We start from the raw sequence: 8,893 nt of genomic DNA on the forward strand, positions 1-8,893 counted from the left end.
TTGAAGGTTTTGTACACACTATCTGTTACTCATAGCAACCTATTACTGCACAGCTTTCATTGTTTATAGTGTATCTGAAAGATGAAAGCTGCTCTGATTCGTTGCTATCATCAACAACCAAGGCAGTCTTGTAAATCTGCCCCAATACCTTTTTGTTAAGCAGGAGTTCATTTTCCCTGCAGCGCCACCGTATGTCAAGACTGAGCATAATAAAATTTTAGTTCATATTAGTTGTCTTCCAAAAGTAAATGACCCTTTCCCCAGTGGCGCGTCTGCAGGGTGTAACATAACCTCTGTGTTCTGTAAATGGAGCTCCCCTTTAAAATATTTGTGGTAAAATGAAAGGTGAGCTGCTCCCCCAGCTTTTCCTCCTCCCCCTGCCTGCTGTAATTTGATGGCAGCAGAGGACATTTTCAGTACACAGTGGGAGGGGGGAAGTGCTGAGGGAATAGGTGGAGACAGTGTAACAGCCTGTAGAGCTACAACACGGAGGGGCTCTGGTAACGCCCTCTGAGCCCTTCTAGCTCATTAGCATCATTTAAAAAGTTGATTTTATAAGGAAGGAGGCTATGGATAACAAAAATAAGAAGATTACCTGGTACATGGATCTACGAGTAAGTGCCCCTTGTAAGTGCTCCTTTAAGTTTACATTGTTATTTAAATTCCTGTGTTTCTTTCTGTGTTTATATGACTAGCCTCTTTCTGTCAAATATGCCACAGCAGCTACACGATTTTTCAAAAAGTGACGCTTATTTTAATGGGATTCTCTGGTTTGTGGAGGAGATGTGTCTATTTTTAAAAGATTTTTATTGGGTAGAAGCAGAAACATACATATAGGGGCACATTTACTAACAGGGTCACCAGAGTTCACTGAAAGTGCACACAAAAATGTGGCGCAAAGCCCTTAGTAAATGTGTCCCATAGCATTCAATGTACACTGCACAGAAATTGTATATCCAACATACAAATTGTATATGACATAGCTGGTCGTTGCTTTCTACTACCCAGCGTTATTCAGTAGTTAGCGGTTCACATAATTAAAAACGATTACAGAGACACAACGCGTGTCCCATAAGAAGAGAAGTGTCTATTTTAGAGTGCAGGATATGTGATAAGTAGGTGTTTTAGATTTTTTATGACTAAAAAACTTTTTAGGTCAGGGTTTTTATTTTTTAGGTCAAGCATTTGCATACGAGACACTCTGCACGCAGCCTTTGTTTTTGGACGTGTGCTAGCTAGAGATGAGCGAGCACTAAAATGCTCGGGTGCTCGTTATTCGGTACGAACTTTTCCCGATGCTCGAGTGCTCGTACCGAATAACGAGCCCCATTAAAGTCAATGGGAGACCCGAGCATTTTTTCACTGACAGAACACATTAAAAGAACAGTGTTACAGAACACATTACACATGTTTCCAGATGTTTTACTTGCAAGAATACATTGAAAAAACACTATTCTTCACTTTTAGTTAGGAGATGTGCACGAACATCAGCAATGTGAAGAATAGAATAAAAACAGTGAAAACAGTGAACACAGGAGCATTTAAGTGCAGAACACATTGAAAGAACGCTATTCTTCACATTCCAGATGTTCGTGCACATCTCCTAACTTAGCGGAAGACATGCGCGAACACCTGCAAAGTGAAGAATAGTGTTATTTCAATGTGTTCTTACAAGCAAACCATCTGCAAACATGTGTAATGTGTTGAAGAACAGTGTAAACACTGTTCTTCACTGTCTTTTATTAATTCACAGCTCGAACTCGAGCCAGCGAGATACGCGTCCGAGTAACGAGCCGGTCCGAGTATGCTAATACTCGGCCGAGCAGTACACTCGGACGAGTATACTCGCTCATCTCTAGTGCTAGCCATTTATTTCAGCAGCTGCTGCACATCTGCATGTTTTTAATGATAATTCTTTATTTACATAGCGAACACAGATTACGCAGCACTGCACAGAACTTGCCAAATCAGTCCCTGTCCCCAATGGGGCACACAATCTTATCAACCTACAAGTATGTTTTGGAGTGTGGGAGGAAACCAGAGGACCCCCATGCAAACAGGGAGAGTACATACAAACTGTTTGCGAATGTTGACTTGGGTGGGACTAGAACCCATAACTCCAGCGCTGCAAGGCAGAAGTTCTACCCACTCAGCCACTGTGCTTCCCTATGTATTTCTATGGGTATATACACACAGCTGTGGTTTCCGTAGCCCCCTGTATGATAAACCTTCAAGTTTTAGAGCAGGTCATTTTTCATTTTTCTACTGCCATCGTTGTATGAGTGGACCTCTCACGCCAATGACCATGGGTCCGTTTTTTTGCCGCCCATGCAAAACACACATCCATGTACTTTTAAGCTTAATCCAGATGTTTGTACAGAATCCGACATGAACGGTACCCGATGGTAAGGGGTTAAATAGATTTGTGTAGGCAGCAAAATAATTTACAGTAGCTCAGAAAATGTTGACAAAATGCAAAATAAAAACCTTTAAAAAATGTCACGCCACTGCAACACTATTCTACGGTGTCGAAATGTCAGATTTTACTTTTGCATGTCTGATGTATGTTGCAATTCCAAATTACACCTTATAAGGGTCAAGTAACTTCACTGTAACAGCAGGCTGCAGACTACAGTCACCCTGGAGCCTCCATGAAATTCTGTAACACCGAGTAGTAAAGTTTGTGAAGTTTTCCCGTACACTCACCTGTTGTCTGTGTTGTCTCTGTTGTCCTCTCCGGCACACAGAGGGAAAAGCACAGGAGGAGAGTCACGCACTTCATGGCTTTCATCCTGCCGTGTCTCGCTGTACCTGCCTCCACAACATCTGATCTGTCCCAGGTGAGGCCGGGCTAGTCATAGAGTCACCCCCTCCCACCTGCCCGAGCACCATCATCCATCATCATTATCATGCCAAGGAGCATGGAGAGACCTGGCACCCTGACAAGTTTACCAGAAGAGAATAGAAGAGTCAGAGCTGGAGAATTGCATAAGAATATTTCTATATTACCTGGGATCCATGGCCAATAAATATGAAAAAACAGAATATGGTACAGGTATCATGACAGTAACTGTGCTCCATCACCACTAAGTACTGACCATTAGGCACCTATTGGAGGGGCAGTGTTGGATCATTGAGTATTCAGAAGAGTGAGATTCTTCTCTTTAACATGACACCAGGATTATGTTTCTTGGATTTATGGAACTGAAGAATGGCGTGTCTGAAGTGACACTCTCCCTGCAGCCTCTAAATTTAACTAATTTTAGGCAAAATATGACTCTTCTATGCCAATTTGCACATGGTTTTGGAAGAGACTGTTTAGAAGTAAGCAGGTGGGATTCCACATAACAGAGGGAATTCTAGAATGGACATTACCTACTCTACCTGAGTGGGCTAGATAATAGCGAGTGGTTCTGAACCAACTTCTGGAAATATCATGGAGGTAAAGCCAGGTTGTGGCAGGATATGCCCACCTATCTTGGCCCTCCATATTTTCTTCTATTACCACCTTTTGAGATTACAACTGTAAAGCCCATCGCCAGTTTGGTCCAGCGATTTCTCTCCATGCCAAGTTTAACTCAGTGAGGCTCATTTACTAGGGGTCCGAATAGTGCATTTTCGCCTGGTTTCCCGAATATTTCCGATTTGCGCCGAATTGCCCAGGGATTTTGGCGCACGTGATCGGATTGTGCCGCATCGGTGCCGGCTTTCACGCAACAGAAATCGGAGGGCGTGGCCGTCAGAAAACCAAATGGATTCGGAAAAACCGCAGAATTTAAAAACAAATTTGTGTCACAAGAACAGCACTTACATACACTGGGAAGAAGAAGGTGAACTCCAGCGGACCCTGGCGCAGCAGCGACATCTGGTGGACATCGGGCGCACGACCTTAGTGAATCCTGGCCGGACCCAAATCCTCGTCGGAGAACGCGCTGCTGCATTGCGACAAGACCGGGTAAGTAAATAAGCCCCATTGATTCTAGTTTTGATCTGATAAATCCCACAAGCGCACAGAACAAGATTGTTGGGCCAAACGTTGGACCAAACGTGTGCCTACAGCGCTGACAGAAGTAGCTGAGTACTGTGCTTGGCTATCTCCATCAGTGCCATAGAGATGAATTGTTTGGAAGACTCATGAGTAACCAGCTTCTCTGTTCATTAGGTGCTACAATGTTCATTAGTGTTCATTAGTGGTAGCCACCACTTGGACAAGCACTGATAACAAGAGTATAGAACAAAAAGCAGACAGCACCATTCTATGATTAGTGGTCAGACCAGGTTACTTCACACTAGTTCTGTTTCATTGAATACAAGTTACACTGTAGTGACTTGATTCAGCCACTACTCTGGGACCAGCGCTGTTTGCTTCCTGCGTCAGTTCCCTGTGTACTAGTACTTCCCCAGACAATCTGATCCTGAGGACCTATGCTTAGGATAGCCTTTCAATGACCAGAGGAGATAGTAATCTGGCCCGTGTATTACATGTCACATACACGAGATGCATTACAATAAATCTGATCAGTAAACACTTTGTTATTTATAATAATTTCAATCATCTCAATTTTATCTTACTGTAAGGAGCTTTGGCTTTGGGTGATATTCACAGTCACATTCCAGTGCAGGCTATACGGTTATACAATGACAACAGGTTCATGCACTCTACTGTAATGGCAATTACCACCTTCCTATGTGAAGTCTCATCGTACATCCTCCTGTCCTCACACCCGAGATAATCATCCAGGCCTGTCATTACCTTTATTAGTTATTGTGTACGGCTCTGGCTAAACAAATTTAGATGTTCTCGTTGACACTGGTGACGTACAATGCATAGAGGAACATGTTGTGGAAATCTTATAAGGAGTGAACACTCCATAGCTTGGCCATACTGATTAGATGTATGTAGGCGAATACCCAATGAATTTAGCAGGAGCACTTTACCCCTCAATGACAGATATGGGGGTAATGAAATGTCAGGCGATTTGGCATAAATGTCAGGCATAAAGGTGTCCTATTCCTCATTCCTTTTTTGTGTGAACACATGCCTATTTAGCTAAACTGAGGGTAAATGTGTGTGAAGGAATCGGGAGACTGGCCAAACCCTTAGGACGCATTCACACCAACGTATGCCCTCCAGGCCATAGCTACGATGGAGAGAAGGAGGGGTTGACCCCTTCCCTCTCATTAGCGATGCATGGCGCTAGGGACATGTCCTATTTTTTCCCTGTGTATGGAGTCACCGTATCGATCCGTGCTCCCATTGCCGGCATATATAAGGCCGCAAGCTTGTGGGCGTCTATTCGTCCCCCAGTGGTCATGTGAATGTAGCCTTACCGACAGGAATTTTGCAGGAGCGTAACTAGGACTAGACAGGGCCACCATAGCAGACTTCTGAATTTTGTTTAAAAAAATTAGTTTATTCACACATGTGAGTTACAGTTGCACGCAGTATACACACCATATATACACACATACAGCTTATATACATATACATACAGAACCATATACACCCATGCATCATATATAAACACGTACATGATATTCACACAAAATACATACCTAATGCCCCAGATGCCGGGGCCCCCTGACACTTCAGGCCCCATAGCAGCTGCTATGGATGCTACCCATGTAGTTATGCCCCTTTTATAACCCCTGTAGTTTACTTTTCATCAATTTCCATTACCACCATGGTAAAACCCCCTGCTTCCAAATGCCCGATTATGGCGCCAACAATCCTTTATTAGTTTGTATGTCAGAAGGTTGAACTATTCTGAAGATCTCACGTCCTTGCCTAGAATCAGATCCACAGTTTCTACCACATAGAAGTTGTTTAAGGGATTGTTGGGGATTTTATCAGTTAATAGGAGGATGGCAGATAAGTAATCTTAGGTAAACATCTATATGTATTATATACAACACATGACTTACACCTATTATATATTCAGGACTACTAATACTTTAGTGATGACCTGCTAATACCCATGCTAAGGGCATAGCGTACTATAGAAGTAGGCTGTGGCAAGGGATTTAGTTAATACCCATAACAATTCATCCTGTGAACTAACCCTTGGAATCTGTCACTTTTGCATATATTAACCCGAGGTTGTGAAATATCTGAGAATCCATTCATTTTGTTATACTAAGCAATATTCCGAGTATTGTATGTCCACATGGAATCGAGTCGGAATCTTTGATGGAAACATTTATTACCTTTAGGTTACAGCCGCTACTACTGGGGCCCTGGCCTTTAAAGTAGATGGCACTAACCAAAAATGGCGTACTGTCTATGTTTACATTGTACCCATGGCACCAGGGAGATAGACAGGGATTTCTCCTTGCAGGTTAAGGCAAGCCTAAAGAGAGTTATTGGCTCATTTACAGAAGTGTATGGCAGTTCTGCAATATATGCAGAAATCAGACAACCCCTTTAATTAATGGAATGTCGAAACTCAAAGGAACCGTAATAACTCTATCCTTGTAATGTACACCTTGTTGACAATGTTGACTTCCTTCAGTATCATCTAATTAATATTGAATAATAACCATACATTATAGTCGGGGGCCTGGCACAGACTTTGCACTGGGGCCCATCAGCTTCTAGTTACGCCACTGCTCCTGATGTTTATTTTCTTTTACAACGGAAATGAATAGTACAAAGACGGGCCAATTTAAGACCACCAGGGGCCATCAGCTGTGTTAACAAGTTTCAAATCACTTCCTACATCTGGTACTAGAATCAGTTTCTTAGTGAATGCTTTCAATCTACATATTCAGGACTTTTGAAGGACCAATGAAAGGTCCTTAATGGCTCTTATGTACAAGTGTATTGTGAGCAGGAACAGATGTACGAAGATTTCATGGGTGAAGCTCTTTCTCAGTAAAAATTTGATGGGTGGTTTGGGTGGCCTTGGGCCCCTTAGAAGGCTTGGGCCCCAGACTACTGCCCAAACCGCCTTTATAGAACTGCATACATTGGACCAGAGCCTGCGCCTGCACTGGGCACACCTGGGTCCAGAGCTGCTGGGGGGAGGGGGGAAGCACATAAGTCTGTAAATAAGGAATCCATGGGGGTGAGAGGGGCTGTTTGGGATGATAAACTAGGGGATATTTAGGGAACAGGAGACTGTTTCACTTTCTGAATTTTTAATGCCCCCACGTGAGTTCACTCCAAAGGGGCCCACTGAGGCTCTGTCGCCAGGGGGCCTACTGAAGCCTGGAGCCGTCCCTGCATTGGATATAAGTCAGGTTCAGTAGTATAGATGTGGATGATGTGCTATTATACAGCCTGATATGATATTTGCCCGTAGAATAAACTACAGAGGACGTGAAGCATGATAATTGCTAATACCCGTGATCTCTTTACTTTATAGAAGTCATTTATCAGCTTAAAAACAATGTTAAATACACGGCTTAGTCAGATGAGCGGCGGAACTAGTCCTGTTTATCCGATCAGTTTCTGGCAGCACCTAGGTCTGATTATATAGTCAGGTAAGTCGAGGCCAGGACCATTGCTAGTTACTTTATTATTCATGTGACTTCATTGCGTGATCACACCCCACGTCAACTAGTGTTTAATATACATATGAGTAATGTGGGAATATTAAAAATACCTCGGTGACTTGGTAATTTATGGGTTATTTCCAGAGGGAAGAAGAATTCTCTGCTTTGTATAATGCGTTTTTGATTGGAGAATTTATTGACAGTCAGTTGATCACAAAATGCTTTGTTTACTGGATTTTAAATGAAAAAGCTTTAATTTGTAAGGAAACCTGAGGAAATTGTTAATTTTTCTTTCACTAGATGAGAGATTAAGAATTACGCACTATTTAATCATTAGGTTGTTTATGTAGGACAGGTCCTCCAGGGCAAGATCTGCTCCTCGTAGCTACTCACCACACTGCTACCAGCCTGAACGGGGTAACCCAATTGTTAAAGGGGATTTCCTAATAGACACATTTTTAATGTTGCGCACCCAACCAATAGGGCTTCTTCCTTACATTCACAGAAATAGGGGTCTCCAAATCCCCTGAAGTGCTCCAATAACCTTTTTGGGACTTAAGAAACAGCTCCTAAATCTTCAATAGTTCCATAGCAGGTGATGATCCCAGTGTTCCCACCCCAAGCAAAAAGACCCCCCCCTGTGGGTAGTGGATAATTGCCTTAAAGGGGTTATACCACGTGTGATTGTTATCCATTATCCACGGTATAAGGGATAACACAGTGGGGGTACGATTGCTGGGACCCGTAGCGATCACTAGAATGAGGGTTCCCTTCTCACTAATCGAAAAGGTGCAGCAGGTGTGAGCATGTGTCCCGCAGCTCTTTTCAATACAATGGAAGTGTCACACATGGCAGAGCACAGTGCTTAGGTATCTCCAGCATTTTCATTCACTATGAGAGTGCCGGGGATTTCCAGTGCTCTCACAGTATTGGGGCGGCAGGACAGATGCTCGATTTGCCTTCTAGAATGAGGCCTCTGTTCTTGTCATCGGTGGAAGTCTCAGTAGTCAGACGCCCTTGACCAGATAACAATATCTAACATATACAGTAAATAGTAGTGCGAAAGATACCAGAGCGCTGTGCTTTACAATTTATGACACTCCTATAGTATTGAATGGAGCAGGAGGACACATGCTCTACCTGCTGCTCCATCAGTTATCGGGAAAGGGATCGGTGGAGATTCCAACAGTTAGACCGCAACCAATCAGATTGTTATCTCCTATCCTTTGAGTAGGGGTTAATAAACAAATTCCCTTTTCAAGTTAAAATCTCTTTTAAAGGGGTTTTCTCACGGAAGAAAATTCTCATTTGCACAATAAAGATCATTTTAACCCCTTATTTTACAATTTTACTCAGTTTTATTGCTGTTTTAGCTCCTACCACTCCCTAGGCTGCT

Source organism: Engystomops pustulosus, chromosome 6 (genome assembly GCF_040894005.1).
Source record: "Engystomops pustulosus chromosome 6, aEngPut4.maternal, whole genome shotgun sequence".
In the NCBI taxonomy this organism is placed as follows: Eukaryota; Metazoa; Chordata; class Amphibia; order Anura; family Leptodactylidae; genus Engystomops; species Engystomops pustulosus.